Raw genomic sequence first — 15,626 nt, forward strand, 5'->3', positions numbered from 1 at the left:
GCTTACACTCATACCTGTACGTGCATACACACGCGCACCACAGAATGAGGCTGGAGTGACAATTTAAGAGATAAGGCTGCCTGAAAGTCAGGTTGTACTTGGAGAAGTGCTTCAGCGTGTAGCTGTATTAATCTTGCAATATCTGACAAAAGAGAACAGAATCCGAGCTTCAGGGAAACTACAGCAGTAGATACTTCAAGACTTTAGTAATTCTAGAAAGAAGCCAAAACCTGCAGATCTGGGGAGGAACTTCTTTCAGGTTTTAGTTTTAACACAAGATCTTGTTTGGACAGCATGAGGGAAGAAATCCTTTCCCCGGATGTGCTTTTATTTAAAGCCAGGAACGATGCGCTGGCTGGAGGCAGTGGCCAGACCCCAGAGGAGCTGAGAGGAGAGGACAGCAGCAGAAGCTGGACGGGGAGGTGCAGCTGAGCGTGATAAATCTGGTTTGGGCACGAGGAAATGCCACAAGGGTGAAATGAGAGCAACCGCAACTGCTGTGGGGGACTCCAGCAGCTTCCTCTGTTTACAAGACCATTAAAAGGCTATTTTGAAAAGGTATAACTGAAGTCTAGTAGGCACTTTTCTAAGCGTAATTACTGGAAGTTTGTCCACGAAGGTGGCAGTTAATTTTGAAAAGTCTCAGGAAAGAGGATGCCTGAACTGATGCAGAGGGAAGGGGTTATTGATGCCGCTAAGCTTGCTGAATTCTGGAGACATTTTAAAGCGGGTTTATTTTTGAGAGAGCACCATGTGCTTCCCTCCCGGGAGGGGGGCAGCCAGCAGGCGGCAGAGATGCCTCGCTGAACCCGCATGACCTGGCACCACGTATTGTCCCTTCAAAACCTGTTTTGCCTCTCGCGAATTTTTATTAAAACGATGTATGAGCTTCCAGGGGAGCGAGGAGGAGGACGACCGAAGAGCCGGCCTCTTTAATTAAAACCGCCCTTCCAAATGAGCACAGCGAGCGGCAGGAGGCAGCGCCGCTCCCGCCCCTACCTCGGCCCTTACGGGAAGTGATGTTGCCTTGACGGAAAAGGCACGTTTGCAGCCCAAAAAAAGGCAGGCGCGGAGGGACGCGGCGCTGGGGGAGGCGAGCAGGTAGGGGGGGCGGCGAGCCGGGGTGGGGGGCGGTTGGATGCAGGGGGGGGCTTCAGAGCAACGCCTCCGCTGCGGAAGGAGTTAAATCATCTCGGGGCGAGTGGTCTGGGCAGGGAACCGGGAGTACTGGGGGGTGGGGAGGGCAGAGGTGATTGCCCTGCGCTGCGGAGCGGGGCAGCGTCCCAGGCTGCTGGCACCTCTCCCCCGGCGCTGCTGCCGTGAACACGAGCACACAAATAGTCCCTCTCGGGCCTTCACAGGTAGCAGCTGTCGGACCTGCAAGTTTCCCACCGCTCCGCGCATGCGTTTCTTTTGCAAAACTGAAAAGTGGATTGCATGTCTGGGTGTTTTTCGGGGTTTTTTTTTTCGATTTTAAAAAAAGCCTTTAAAATGGTAAATTGTTGAGGGAGCACTGTAAGCGTGTTTTATCTGTTTAGCCAGTACTTAAATCATGTATTTGAGTATGAACAGATCTGTTGCTCCTTTCTGAACACTGCAGGTTTGTCTGACAGCCTGCTTGCTGAGAGGGTTCGGGAGGTCTCTTCAGCCTGATTTGTAATGCTTGGGCTAAACTAACGCTTTGATGGTCTTGGATCTAAAGAAAGCTAAATTCATCAGAAAAACGTCTTGGTTTTTCTAGCTCTGTAAGTAACTAGATTATATTCATATATAAGTGGTATTTTTTTACAGTGCTAGCAAAGTTCAAAGGACATGCCTAGAACGGTGAAAACCACCCAACTTTATTTTTTATCTCTCCTTAGAGATGCATCAGGTGTATTTTGAGCTTTCTGATCCTATGACTCCTGAAACACTTTCCTTAATGATTAGTGCGTATGAGTTTTTCATCAGGATAACACATATGCATGTTTGGAGTTCTGCAAAGTGATGTTTCTCTATGCTTACCATTTTTATTGCAACTCTACAAAACCTTTATTGATTTCCACACATAAAATGCATTAGCAGCACGAATCAGTTTCTAAAGTCTATTCTGCCTGCCTTTTCTTGGAAACTTATTCTTACATAGACTTGTCTGCTCAGCCCTTTTTTCTTTTCATAGACTTACACTACTTCTGTGACTGTCCCAGTTATTTTCCAGCCAGGGAAAAGCATATAATACAATATGCATTTCAAATGTTGATACGTAACTGTAGGAATAGTACTTTGATGTTAAATGGGTGTCTGAAAAGCATGATTAAAAAGATGGGAAAAGAACAGCATGTTCCTGTGTTTCTAGTTCAGGGTTCTAATTTTACGTCTACTTAATCTCTTGCACAAAGGAGTTCTGGGTGGGGGGAATGTGCTACAACTTAATGTATTTTATTTTTCCAGTTAATAAAATTTCTCATCTGCAACCAGATATCTATAGCCAGATTGTAATTTTGTTTTCATCACTATCATTAAACATGGGAACACATTATTTTATCACTTGACTACACATTTCCTTTTCTTTCAAAGAGAAGATTGGTGAGATAAAAGAATTTTTAACTAGCTTTTAGCATTTACAGAAACAAGTATTATGAGCAATAATCCTTGTGTGTCTTCTTTGGATTCTTGGTTGTTCTGTTACCACCAGGTATCTGCTGTGCGGGCATAATGACCATTGATTAGTCTTGCTGGTTTTCAGCATAACCCTGGACTTGCAGGTCAACACCATTACTAATAACAGTCTGTCATGGTCAGCAGAGGGCTAGCAAGAATTTAATTTAGAAACAGGCAAAATTGGCACTAGAGATGGAATATAAGGAATGACAACTCCTTTTTGCCATTAATGTCTCAGCAGATAATTATAACAAAGTGCTCTCTTCTGTATTAAAGCTGTGTTATTGTATTCCACTGCACATGTGATCTGATCCTGCAGATAGTTAAGTTTGTTCTTCAGTAATTTCAAAGGGTTACTTACATATTTATAGCTAAGCATTTGCTGGGCTGGGCATGTCAAGTGCACAAGGACTTGCTTTTGCTCCTCTTCTCTTGCAGATACCACTTATGCTGGAGATACAATCGTGTTTACAGAACTGACTTCAAATAATGGCTGAAAAGTTGTTTAAGTGCAGCATAGTTTAAGAGAACTTATCTAAAAGGCAGCTTTTTATAGCAGCTACACTCCCTCCCCCCCCCCCCCCCCTTAATACAAATATATTCCCAACCAGTCTTCCTCTGGGAATAGCATCTGGTTATGAGATTTCTTTTCCCCATTTCTTTTTTTGGTCTTCGTCTGAAAACAGCATCACTGTTGGGAGGCAGGACTAACTTGAACCACATTAAATCAGCTGAGATCATACCCTTTTATCTCTAGTGACGGTAAAACCATAGTGAATGAGAAGTCCTAGCCCCTAATTTCTTTCCTGGAACATCCTTGTATTGTTTTGTTTTCATACATAATACAACAGAATTTACTTTTGATTATTGTAGTGCGTAGTCTCAATGTCTGTCATTTATTTTCCAAGCTAATAAGCTTTGAAGATTAAGTTATGGCATATAGATTAAAATATGACATATAACCAGCACAGCTTTTTCCTCTGATGTTGCTGTGGCTTCAAGGGGTTGAAAATACTCTGATATGTGTATAGCAGTTTTGCATAATACCAGGTGTTGGAATCCTTTTCACATACTGGCCAGCACTTTGGAGCTGACCTGACAAGTTCTTCTGTATTTTAAAATACCGCAGGGGGAAAAAAAGCAAATGTCCTTGCTTTTACCACTCTGAAGATAATATCAAAGCGTAAACCAATGCAGTGCTATTTTCCTGAGTTTGCAAATCCATTTCCCATAGCTGTTCTCTTTCTTTCTGTCTGATTCTTTTACTGATGAGAAGGGTAAGACTAAACCATATTAGAAGGCAGCACTTCTGGAACACAGTGTGAAGACTGGTAGTAAGATAGGAAAGGGGCAGGAAGCAACAATGAAGATACAAGCTTATTAGGAGGAGTACAGCTTTTCTAGAAATTTATGGTTTGCAGTGGAAAAACGAAGTTGGTAGATATATGAGCAGTGTTTTGAAATTAAAAGTTAAATTTATGGGCACTTGCAAATAGTATTTTGAAAATCACTCTACGCTTCTGCAGTGATTCTTTGTGCAAAAAGAGTTACGTGAATGAAAGGACTGTAAGGAATATACCTAGCTGAAATATTTTGTATGCAAATAAAACACTGGATGGGTAAAGGACAACTGCTACAAAAATCAAGTAGCAGATTCCAGATTAACTTTGGAGTTTATGATCGCAGTTTTGCAGCTGGCCATTTCAGTTGAAAAGGTGATAAAAGGATAAAGAAATAGTTAGCAAAATAGTTCAGTATTACTCAGGATTCCTTTTTTTTTTTTTCCTTTCGGGTAAGGTGAGAGCTCCATGGCAGAAGTAATGCCTTTTATTAGACCAACTTATGTTGTTGAAAAGGGTATGTGAGCTTTCAGATATATAAGCCTCTTTCAGGTTTGAATTAGAAACAGCAGAATAAAAAAAAAACCCTGAAAACAATTGATACACGATCTTTACAGTACTTCTGTTAAGCATATTAAGCCATGAGGCAGCATATGCAGGCTTTGAGCAGCCTGGTCTAGTGGGAGGTGTCCCTGCGCGTGGCAGGGGGGTTGGAATTAGATGATCTTTAAGATCCCTTCCAACCCAAACCATTCTATGATTCTGTATGTCATTAGAAGGTGCTGAAGGTTCTCTTGCAGAAGTACTACTGTTTTAAAGGTGTCCTCCCATTTCTAATTAAGCACTTCAAAATGACAGTGCTGCCATGGTAGCTGCTATACAACCATGAGAGTCAACAGCACGTGCTGGCTAAAGTCGACCGAGTTTCACTCTGAGGGCCTATCTCATTATTTTCGTAACTGTTGGATATTTCATTTGGTTCTTGTTGCTCTGTGAACTGAAAAGGAAGAAAACAATTCTTTCCACTAACATCCCTGGGGAACGGGAATATTTCAGGGAACTATCAGTACTAGACTGAAGGCATTTATTAGTGATAAGGACTAATAAAGCATGTATGTTAGGTAGGAGGAAAAGAAAAGTTGATTCATTTCTATGATTAAAAAATGGACGTTTTCTGGTTTTCTTGTATGTCCCTGCCAGTCTTGCAAGTACAATATTTTATACTAGTAGTTGCTGAGGGAGATTACATTCCTCCTGGAAATCCCTGCTGATAATTGCGTGACTAGCATGGACCATGATGCATTTTGAAAACTTCAGGATATCACTCAAAGCTAGCAGTCGTGGGAGTTGCTGGTGCCGTGAAACTGTTTTATGTGAGGTTTGCATGAGAGATGAATCGCTGTTATAGTTATTGCCAATGGGTGGTGCTTTCCCAGTCTACTTTGAAGCCTAGCTAACATTCAGAATGTGGATTATAGCAAAAAAGGATTTTTTCGGTGGTGTTTTGTTTTTTTAATTGCAAATGTTAATCATAATTCCCCTCCCCTTCCTTGTTTGGTTCCAAACCAAACTTTATGCGTGACTGAATGTAACCCAAAATACAGGTATCGGGTTAGGTTCTAGCCCTGCTAGTATCATCCATTTGCAACAGAGTGTTTCTCATCCAGCAGTTTTAAGATCCTGTGCACGTAACAGCACATGCTCTGCTGACTTTCTCCTCTAACAATGATTCAACTTGGCAGGTCTTTTCTGCTGGGGCATGAACTGTCTGGCTATACTTAATTTTTCCATATTCTTTCTTGCATTAGAATGGTGTCAGGATAAACATATCTGTACAGAGATGGTGTCATCCAAGTTTGAAGACAGTACTGTCTGAATTTGATTGTATTTCTTCTGAATTGTATTTCTTCTTTCTTGATTGTATTTCTTCTGAATGAGAGCAAAACTCTCATAATTTTAGTTCAGACAAAAGTAGCTCTAAGTTGGAACTGTTAAAGTGGTATTTTTATAAATGTTCTTTATCTGTGAAGTAAAAGAGGTGACTATAAATATTTATTTGATAGTTTTCTAGAATTGTCATTTTGGATGTAGTACCCAATGCACAGGACAGGGGCTGAGATCCTGCTGTGTGTCAGTAGAAGCTGAAGAGTAGGCTTTGGAAGACCTATGAAAAGAACATGTTGCAACAGTAGAATCATGATTTCTAGTAGGTTTAAAAACAAAACAAAACACAACCTCCCCCCCCTCCCAAAATCGAGCTGCTAATACAGTGAAATTCAACTAGGTTTTATTCTATTAACTTTTTAATAACAGATGTGTTTAAATTTAATTTGCTTTTAAATAGAAAATGTCTTTAAATCCAAATTGAAAGTAAATGTGAAATTGAATGATTGTGACAGTACGTGCTGCGGCTAGTCTGGAGCAATTTGGTCAGCTAGTGGGTGTCCTATTTAGACCTGAAAACCTGTAACTGCTGGCTTTCAGTGTAGGTGTGCATCTGACCCTTTCCTTTATCCCACTGCCGATTTTTCACAAAGTGTATAGGAACTTCACATCTTTGTGGGGTCTTCCCCTCTGTGAAGGAGTGCTAAAACTGATCAACAGATTCAAATATTGGGGGAGAAGGCAGAAATGAGAGAAATTCTGTGTCTCTGCCCCTCTCTCTTTGGTTCCTTAGGAAGCCAGGCTAAGAGGCAAGTCCTCATTTCAGCTTTGTTTTTTGCATTGCAAATTTGGAGCTTTGCTCCAGGAAGCCCTTATAGCATTTGCAGTCTCCAGTGTGGTGTGTTGAGCCTTAGGAAATTTTTCTTCAGCCTAGCATCCTGAGGGATCATGAGGAGTGGGAGCAGTAACATTTTTTGTAACTGGGAGTTGCACAGGGAGTGGAATAGGGCCAATGGAACTGAAAGACCGACTTTGGTAATGTCCTCCAGAACCACTACCTCTACAAGCCCACTCATTCCTCTTGCACGTTCTGAAGGCAATAAGATCAACCAGTCAGTTTAGTCATACAAAGGGAGTCACAGAATAATTGTGGAAATGAAGGAGCTCTAATGTTAATGATCTTCATGGTTTAAGAAATGGTAGAGGAGAATAATAGGCATCACAGGTGTTTAGTTAGGTTTCATATGCTTCATTGTGTGGAAGATCAAACAGTAATATAGGACAAAAGGAATACTTTGCTGTAGCTGAGAAGAGGCACACTTCTCTATCTGTCAAATAGTGCAAATAACTACCCTTTCAGTTTTTCCTCCTGAGAGCAAATCTCAAATGGAAAAGACACTGTTGTCAGCTTATGGGGAGAATGAAGCACCACTTGTCCTATTAAGTAGATTTACAAAAGATGTGAACAAGGTCGTCTTGTGCTGGAAAGAAAGCCCAGCTGTGTCCAAATTGTAACTCTGCTGAGATCAGTTACAAAAAGCAGTGTGTTTTACTTGGCAATGACATTGTGTGTCAGGTCATGCAAAGAAGAAATGCATATCAATTAAGCTTAAGCATGTATAAAAATATGAAAGCAACTTTCAAAAATGTATTAATTTTGCAAGATTGTAAAACACTGAAAAAGCTTTCTAAGGAAGCTGTAGCACACGTTTCCTTTACATCAGTACAACAGCTTCCTGTAAAGCTACTACATTTTTTTAATTAAAAAAATACACTTAGTTATCAACCCTTTTAATATGTAGATAAAGATCATTGATCTAAAATGAGATTTGTGACTCTTCAGACAGCGACATCAGATTATTAGTGTGTTTTTACAGCTTCTTGCCAAAACGCAGGGACACTTGTATCCCTATGCATTACTGTCCTAGGTTACTCTTTTCATGCACTCAGGCACCCACTTCATCAGTTTTACAAAACGTGGAACCAACATACATCTCACAGAAGAGCTGTAGCATGTTGAGTAATTCATGCATCTTTAGGTTAGATATTCCTCTTTTGAGTACAGATGATGTATTTTGAATAGTGTGAATGTTGCCAAAATATCTTTTCCTACATGCAAAAGGATCAAATTTGTTCCTTTCAGTCAAAATGAATAATCATGTTTATTCTTACACTAACACATTTTATTACCATTTTAAATACAGAAATTTTTATTTAGCATTTCTTGATGCTTAACACCTTGTACATGGACAATGTATTTTTTTTTATTTTCTTTCTAATATTTCACAACTGTAATAAGAGAGAGAGAATCTGATTTAGGAATTAATTTTTTTTTTCTCTCCCTTTTCTTCAGGTCTGGAGCAAGCACCTACGCTTTTGGCTTTGCTTCAGTGTAAACTGTGCCTACACTGACATTAATATAGTGTTGTGGTGGCAGTAAACTTGTAGTTCAACAGAATTGACAAATCAATTAGATCCACTTGTTTGGGATAATTTTACTAGTCTTCTCTGAGATACTAACAGGTTCTTCAAATATAAGCAATTTTTTTTTTTTCAGGAAGCAATCTTTTGATGTTTTTACTGTGAAAAAGATGACAGAGTTTGGTCTAAAGTTTGTCAAAATGCTGATGTTGAGGGCCCAATTACTGGGAAGGATTCCTGTATTTGGCAGTATGATGTTCCATGAAGACAAAATTGATGCTTTTAATTTGTTGATTATTTTGATGTTAACTTTTTCTTACTCTTGAAGAGACCATGGTAACTCTTGGAAGTTCTTTGTCTGGAGCCTGTCTTGGAGGGGACTATTTTTAAGAAGCTCTTTTCTGTGTAAAATGCTACTGACCTTAAACATACCAATACTTTATCTCTTCCAATGCTAAAAGAAAGCTCTGTCACCATTACTAGAAACTGCCTGGTTTCTAGTAGAGCTTATAGTTGAAAGAACAAAACATGAAAGTTTTACTTTAATCTAGAGTATTACTAAATACTTAGCAGATGTGCCTTTTGGGTAGCAGGAAAGCCTGCCTGACCTACTTTCATTTTAATCACTGAAGGGGTATTTCATGATTTGATGCTGGCAAAGTTCAGCTATCACATTTGTGGTGTGAAAGCTGATCTTCTGAGTGTGGGTTGCCTTTTCTTTCTGTTTTTCTTGGAAGGATATTAGTGAGAGGAAAGAAGAAAAAAATCAATATAAAGGATTTCGTCTCCTCCTTCCAGGTCTTTTTAGTTTTGTCTTGAAGTATTGGCATGTTACTGCATTTATGGACTGCTGCGGCAGTAAGTAGCAAGCTCATTCATATGACAGCTGGTCAATTTTCCTTTGCAGCACGTCTCATCAGCCCCTCTCATTTTTTCCAGAGTGTCTTTTCATGAGAAGATGAATCTCTTTCAAGGAAACAACTATTAATTCAGTCTTAGAGTTGTAGGAATCTGCCTCTACCAATTAATATGTTCATATTTTGCCTATTTACTTTTTTCTCACCTCTTCTTTTTGTATTTTGTAGGGTATTTCTCTCACTGTGAAATAATTGCTGTATAGCACATTTTCTGGCTTTTCTTGAAGTTTGCCAGCATATAAGTGAATCAGTTCATAGGCAGTGTGTCCCAGTGGCTGCTTTTCCCCCTCTTGCATTTTTTAAGTTTCCTCTTTGATTGCCAGTAGAAATTTTGTGGCACAGGTAAGATTTGTGGATGCTAAGAAATAACATTACCCTTGTCTGCCTGCTGGCTGGTTTTCATTCCGTAGCCTTGCAGGCCATCTGTTGAATGCACATGTAAATACTATGGCTGTTTGTAAGGGCATGGTGAGCTTTAAGGGTGTGTTGGAAAAAGCCATTAACTGGTCAGAGTGCTGAAGAAGCAACCTCCAACAGAATCGGGTAGGTAGGGCATGGGGAGAGTGGAGGCAGTTGACACTGATGTTAGGCACAGCTTTTGGCTTTGAAAAGAGAGATGAGCTGTTCTGTAGCATTATCTGAAATGGACTGTTGCAAGATCCTCCTCTTCCCCTATTTCTGTCTCCAGTGCCAGATGTCTTAATTCCCGCAAGAACCATGGTTAGACAGGTAACAATCCAGCATTTTCCTCTAGGGGAAACACCTGCTACAGGGCAGTGTGGACACTTGCAGCTTTTCTCAAGAGCATGGAATGTATGAAGGCACATATGCTGATGCTTGTGATAAATAATGTTCCACACTGTACACTGTGTTGGACTCTCCTCAAAATTCCTCCTAGATCAGTTTTACAAGAAGGCCATAAATTCCATGCATTCGGGTCATGCCCATACAACCTGTTCATAAAACTTGCTCATAAAAACAGAGGGAAGATTTAGTAACTAAATAGGTGGCCATTCCTTTGTAGAGCTGTAGCTTCAAAAACTATGTTTCACAGTTTCAGAACTTTACTGGTGTAATTTTGATCCCCTACATAAGCTTAGAAGATGTCCAAGCTCTTATAACCCCCTAAGATTCGGGTAGCAGCGAGAGGAAGGCGTACCTTGGGCTGGCTGCAGTGGTTCCTGTTCCAGCTGCTGCCGTACTGTTTGCGTGCGCTTCCTGCCACCGAGGTGGGGTTGGCTCAGCTGTTTGTGCAGCGTTTGCTGAGATGCCGCAAATGTGTTTGTTTAAAAACAGAGACTTTAAGTAACCAAACATTGATGTCCTCCCAGTTTGTAAACTGAGGCCCCTCTGTTTTGGTACTAACTCTGCAGTTTGAAATCAACATAACTTCACCCTCAGGAAATAAGCTTTATTTCAGCTGTACCTTCCTAGCAAGGTCTTACTGTTTTGGATAAAACCCTTTCCTGGAAGGGGGAAGGGAAAGCTAGTTGGTATTCCTCACACCAACTTGGTAAGAGGAAAGTTAAGCAGCCTCATTTCATCCTGAAATCAAAAGCTGAAGTCTGGGAATTATTTATGAATTGTTTTTCCCCTTAAAGATGGCAAAAATCTTACTGCGTGGGAGAGTTTGAACTCCATTTACATTGCGGGTTGAGACTTCCAGACAGGCAGTTTGCGTTTAGTGTGTGTAGCCATCATGCAGGGCTGTTTGCAACACGGCAGAAGGGTTGTTGCTTTGTCTGTCAACACTTCTTATCCTGTTCCTCCTTCCGCACTCAGGAGCAGTTACCAGAAATTCTTGGGTATTTGTGGTCTGAATGTTTCTTCACAGCAAGCAAATGGGCTGGTATCGATCAGGGAAACAGTTAAAGATTAAAAATGTTCACGTTGCTGAAAATTGAACCAAAACTTTTTTATTGCATGTGGGAGCAAAAAAGGGACTTCTTTATTCTTTGGAAACTGTGGTGGAATTTATAGAAGATTGGAATGAGCCAAGAATGGGTAGAGTTTTAAAAATTATAACCTGTAACAAAATGTCAAAGAAATGGGTTATAGTTAAATCTGGAAAAATGCTAAGGCAGGGCATGAAAAATTGTTCCACCACAGATAGTTCTTTGCCAGCTCTGTATAATAGAACTTGGACGTTTACTGGGGAAAGGGCAATAAAAATTGCTTTTATTCACAGGAAAGAAGGCGAGATAGTTGAGCACTGAAACAAGTGAATTAAGGAGCTTGCGGAGTTGTTGTTACTGGTAGACGAATGCATTAAGGATATGTTAAATGTGGTAGCGGGCTGTCTGCAGCACTTCTTAAATGATAAGGCTGTAGAGTAGTTGTAGAAACCTTCCCAATTTCCTTTCTTACTTCTCTGCTCTTGAAACACTGTGAGGAAAGAAACCGAGACAAGAAAGGGTTGTGCAAGGCAAGCCATCTTCTGTAAAAGCTCACATCTCTTAAATCTTACATGGCGAGTGCAAACCTCGCATTGTCCACACCTTTCAGTCCTCTACTGTTAGCATTTGTAATGTCAGGGGTGTTTGTGAGAGGGGACGAGGCCTCGTGGTGACTGCAGGCGGCTGTGTGGTTCCTCTGTCATCCCTTGGACCCAGCGCAGGGACCTCCATCCAGCAAGTGCCTTGGTGCAGACACCAGTGCCGTAACCTGGCTGGGCACGTGAATCTTGCCTCTTGCGTGCCTGTGTTAACAGGTTCTGATGAACGGACTCATCGTTGAGGAAGAGTTGGTTTACATGTTAAATCAGTAACTTTATTTCCTTGAAATTATTTAAATGTTTAAAATGTCTGTATGCATCTCTTAGGACTGGGCGGGGGCTTGCAGATTTAGCTGCAGTGGTTCAGAAAGTTTCTGGCAACATCTTAATGCTGGTCTTCTGTTGGAGCTTGTTGCCATGAGAAGCGGTTCAGCAGAAGGGGCTGGACGTGGATGCCCACAAAGCCCCGTGGTACTACTGCCGCTCCCCTCCCAAATCCTTCCAGCTCCTCCTCACGTGGTCTCACTCTGGTGTCTGTGCCAATTTTGTTATCGGTAACTTTTTCTGCCGTCCGTAAAGGCATAAAATAAAACTAGGCTCACAACTGAAATTCTCCATTAGGTTTTGGGAGCTTTTGATGCTCAGTGTGTTTCATTATAGCAGGCTACTGCATTTGCTGTATTTTATTTTATTTTTTTGTGATGAAACATACTGCAACTTCCTCTCCCTGTGACAAGGAGGAGGAGGGTCAGTAGTTTACGCAAAGGCTCAATGTTTGTTACCTGGTTTAGGGAGATCTGGTTAACTGCATTGCTTAGTTTTAAAAGAAGGAAAAGAGATCACTTGATCGGTGAGCGAAGCCACATGACAAGCAGCTGAATGTAATTAGGTGGGTAGGGTGGTTGTGTGGGGCTGGCAGCTTGGCACGTCAGTGTGAATTTTAGAGCTGCTATTCTGAACTACGCTATATTTGTTTTTATTTTCTTTCTCTGCTGACACTACCTACAGATGAGAAACGGCTCTTTTTGTATGACTATGGTATTCGAGAGATCTGAACTCTGTCAGGAAAATCGTCACTGAAGGACCCTTGGAAAACTACAGATCCATTTGCAGCTGTTAAGCATAGGTATGTAAACACTTTCTCTTGTTTTATTTATTTTTATAAGATTTATTACATTGTTTTCCTTGAGCTGACAGTTGTTGCGTGCCAACTGTTCCTCTGTTAAGAGCTTTGAAATAATGTTGCTGTACTTTTGACAAACTGCCTGAAATATTTTGATTTTGAGAGACAGTTCAACATTGCTGCACCCTCATGTTCTAGAGGAGAAAGTAAACTTAAAACTGGGAAGTATACTGGCTTACATAAAACAGGCTTTGGGTTTAAATGACAAAACTGCAGCTTTTTGGTATGTCTTTGGTCATTGCTTTTCACAAAGACATTGGTCAGATTTAAAGACAAGCCTGGGTAAGTTTATCAATAAGATTAAAACAAATGATTGCAGTGCCCAGTGCCTGGATTCAGTAACCATATATGCCCTTTCCAAGTCATCAGACTATATTTCTTTCAGTGTTAAGTCAAACTTGTTCTACAGTTAGGTGGAATTAGACCTTTGATAGTAAAGTGTACCGCACAAATAACATTTCATAATACAGAACAAAGTAACTCAGTATTTTTAAATGTGGTACTGCTTGAACTTTTTCCCCATCTATTTATTCCCGTGTTCTCATTAACGTATAAAGATAAATTATACTTAATAAAACAGTCCTTTAGAATGGTGGTTTTTTTAACTGAGTTGCGCACCCACGTGTTTGTTCTCATGTATACTAAAAGTATTGATGATAAAAGGAATGAAAGTGGTGTGTTGCACAGTCTGTTATTTTTAATTAGCAAAAGCAATTGGACTGCAAGGAACCACGAGAGCTCATCTAGTTCTCATTCCTTGTTCAATCATATAGTAATGGTTTCAGTCTTAAAATTAATTATGCTAAAGGCAATCTGGGGGGTGGGATGTTATTACCGTGTTTTGTATCTTCTCTGGAAGAAACTCAAAATGTATGTGCCCATCTGACTAGGTCATTCCTTGCCATCCCAAGCATGAATTCGTAATCAGGCATCCTTTCTAGCCCATGTGTTTGCCAGCATTTTTCTAATCATGGACCGAAACTCCAGTTTTTGTAGACTGTAAATAACCGAGGAGAAGTTCAGAGAACAGAAAACAGTATTCTCCTCCACTTCTGTGGGAAGGTCACAAGACTTTCCCAGGGTTTTAATTGATGTCTAGCATAGAGTATCTTAAGATGATTTTTCTAGTCCTGATCATCACCCTTTGACTTATGTTTATGAGAAAGAAGTTACAAATTCATAAATGTATTTAAATAAATATGGTGTCTTGCAGTTTCCTTATAGACATCCTCAGTGTATGAAAAAGCTTATATAAAATAACGTTGTTGTTGTAAATGTTGTAAACACTGTTGGCTGACTTAGTGATTTTTTTTCCTGTGCTGGATGGATTGATTGTCATAGTAGCTTCATTGTAGTTTACTATTATATAATGCTTTTCAACTGCTGCATTACATGTGCATTTGGGATGTGTGTTACAGAAACAATTCTTAGCACGTCTTAGGGTAGTGATTTCTAATAGCCTAAGTTATTTGAGAGTTAAATTGCTGTATAGGCCAAAACATAAAAAAAAATATTCTAGCATGTGGTGCTGCCCCCTGTTCCCTCACCGTACTCCCAGTGGGTTTCAATATATTTGCTTTTTTCCAGCATGTCTTTTGTTTACAACGCTATCTTGAACAAAACACCCCTAGTAATTAAGCCTGGTAAAGACAAACTAAAAATCTAATGCAGCTGAAATTCTTTAAACATGTCACTAAGAATGGCATCAAAGAGAAATTGCAATTTGTTTTTGGTTTAAAAAAAAATTGAAAAAAGAAGACCAAGAAAAATTCTGAAACTATACAAAATTTAAAGAATGAACTAAAAAAAAATAATCTTAAAAGCAGTTAATGGAAAAAGACCTGGAACATTTCCCAGTGGAATGAGGGAAATAAGCTCTAGTCAAAGGGAAGTTGAAATAACTTTTTAAGGAAAAAAATGGAGAGTAACTTTTCTTTGGTCTAAAAGGTTTGACTTCATAACTAGGAAATAATATAGCTCCTGCTTCTGAATTTTGTTTAAACACTGTGTCATAGGGATAAAGTTTCTTTACAAAAATACAGTTTGATGCATTATGGTGCAACTGTGGGTATAAACAGAAGCAGAACTGGGATCTTGGTGCGGTGGGAATTCTCTGGGAGTGAAGGGGCTGAGGTATGTTCGTGTAGCTCCACTATAGGCACTGCAGCTGTAGGGATCAGCGCTAACCGAGATTTCCTTTTTTCACATATTGAATTTGTTTTTACTGGAATCTCATTACTCAGTTTTCATTTCCTCCTATGGGAAATCACATGCACTGGTTTAAAGTCAAACAAAACACTGCAAGCCAAAGGCAGCCTTTTAATAAAGAATGATACAGCAGCACCTACTTTTAATGAGTCTTTTCAAATAGAAACTCTTGTTGGATGGCACCATTGCATACTCCCAGTTTGTTGTGACTTGTGCACAAAAGTGCGCATCTGAATAGATTCTTTCATATCTATTTACCCTTTATATCCCGTTTTTCATTTCAGAGGTTTGATGCCTTTCTCAATCATAATGTAGAATGTAAAAAATTGCAAATTGTTACATGAAGTTCATTTGTCAGTTTGCCTGAGATTTTCGGATTCTTCATAAGTATGCAAAGTTTTATGCCTAGTGTTAAGTCAAGAAAGCACAGTCTGAATCCACTGTGGTATGAAAAATACGTATGGGTTTCCTTAATGAAGTTTTCTACAGGGAACTAGCACTGCTTGGATCAATTAGAGCAGTCTGACTGGCAATTTATT

General features: G+C 39.9%; 1 protein-coding gene across 13 annotated transcripts in view; it reads left to right on the forward strand.

The window, feature by feature from the left end:
* RAB27A (RAB27A, member RAS oncogene family) overlaps positions 1–15,626 on the forward strand; it is a 35,802-nt gene that overhangs the window by 942 nt on the left and 19,234 nt on the right. For 8 of the 13 annotated variants that reach the window (XM_063345483.1, XM_063345484.1, XM_063345492.1 and 5 more), the window contains exons 1-2: positions 566–1,101; positions 12,705–12,822. The gene's annotated coding sequence lies outside the window, so the exon portion shown is untranslated. The other 5 variants (XM_063345489.1, XM_063345488.1, XM_063345496.1 and 2 more) reach the window with 5 other exon arrangements.

This window comes from Chroicocephalus ridibundus, chromosome 9, assembly GCF_963924245.1.
Source record: "Chroicocephalus ridibundus chromosome 9, bChrRid1.1, whole genome shotgun sequence".
NCBI classification, from domain to species: domain Eukaryota; kingdom Metazoa; phylum Chordata; class Aves; order Charadriiformes; family Laridae; genus Chroicocephalus; species Chroicocephalus ridibundus.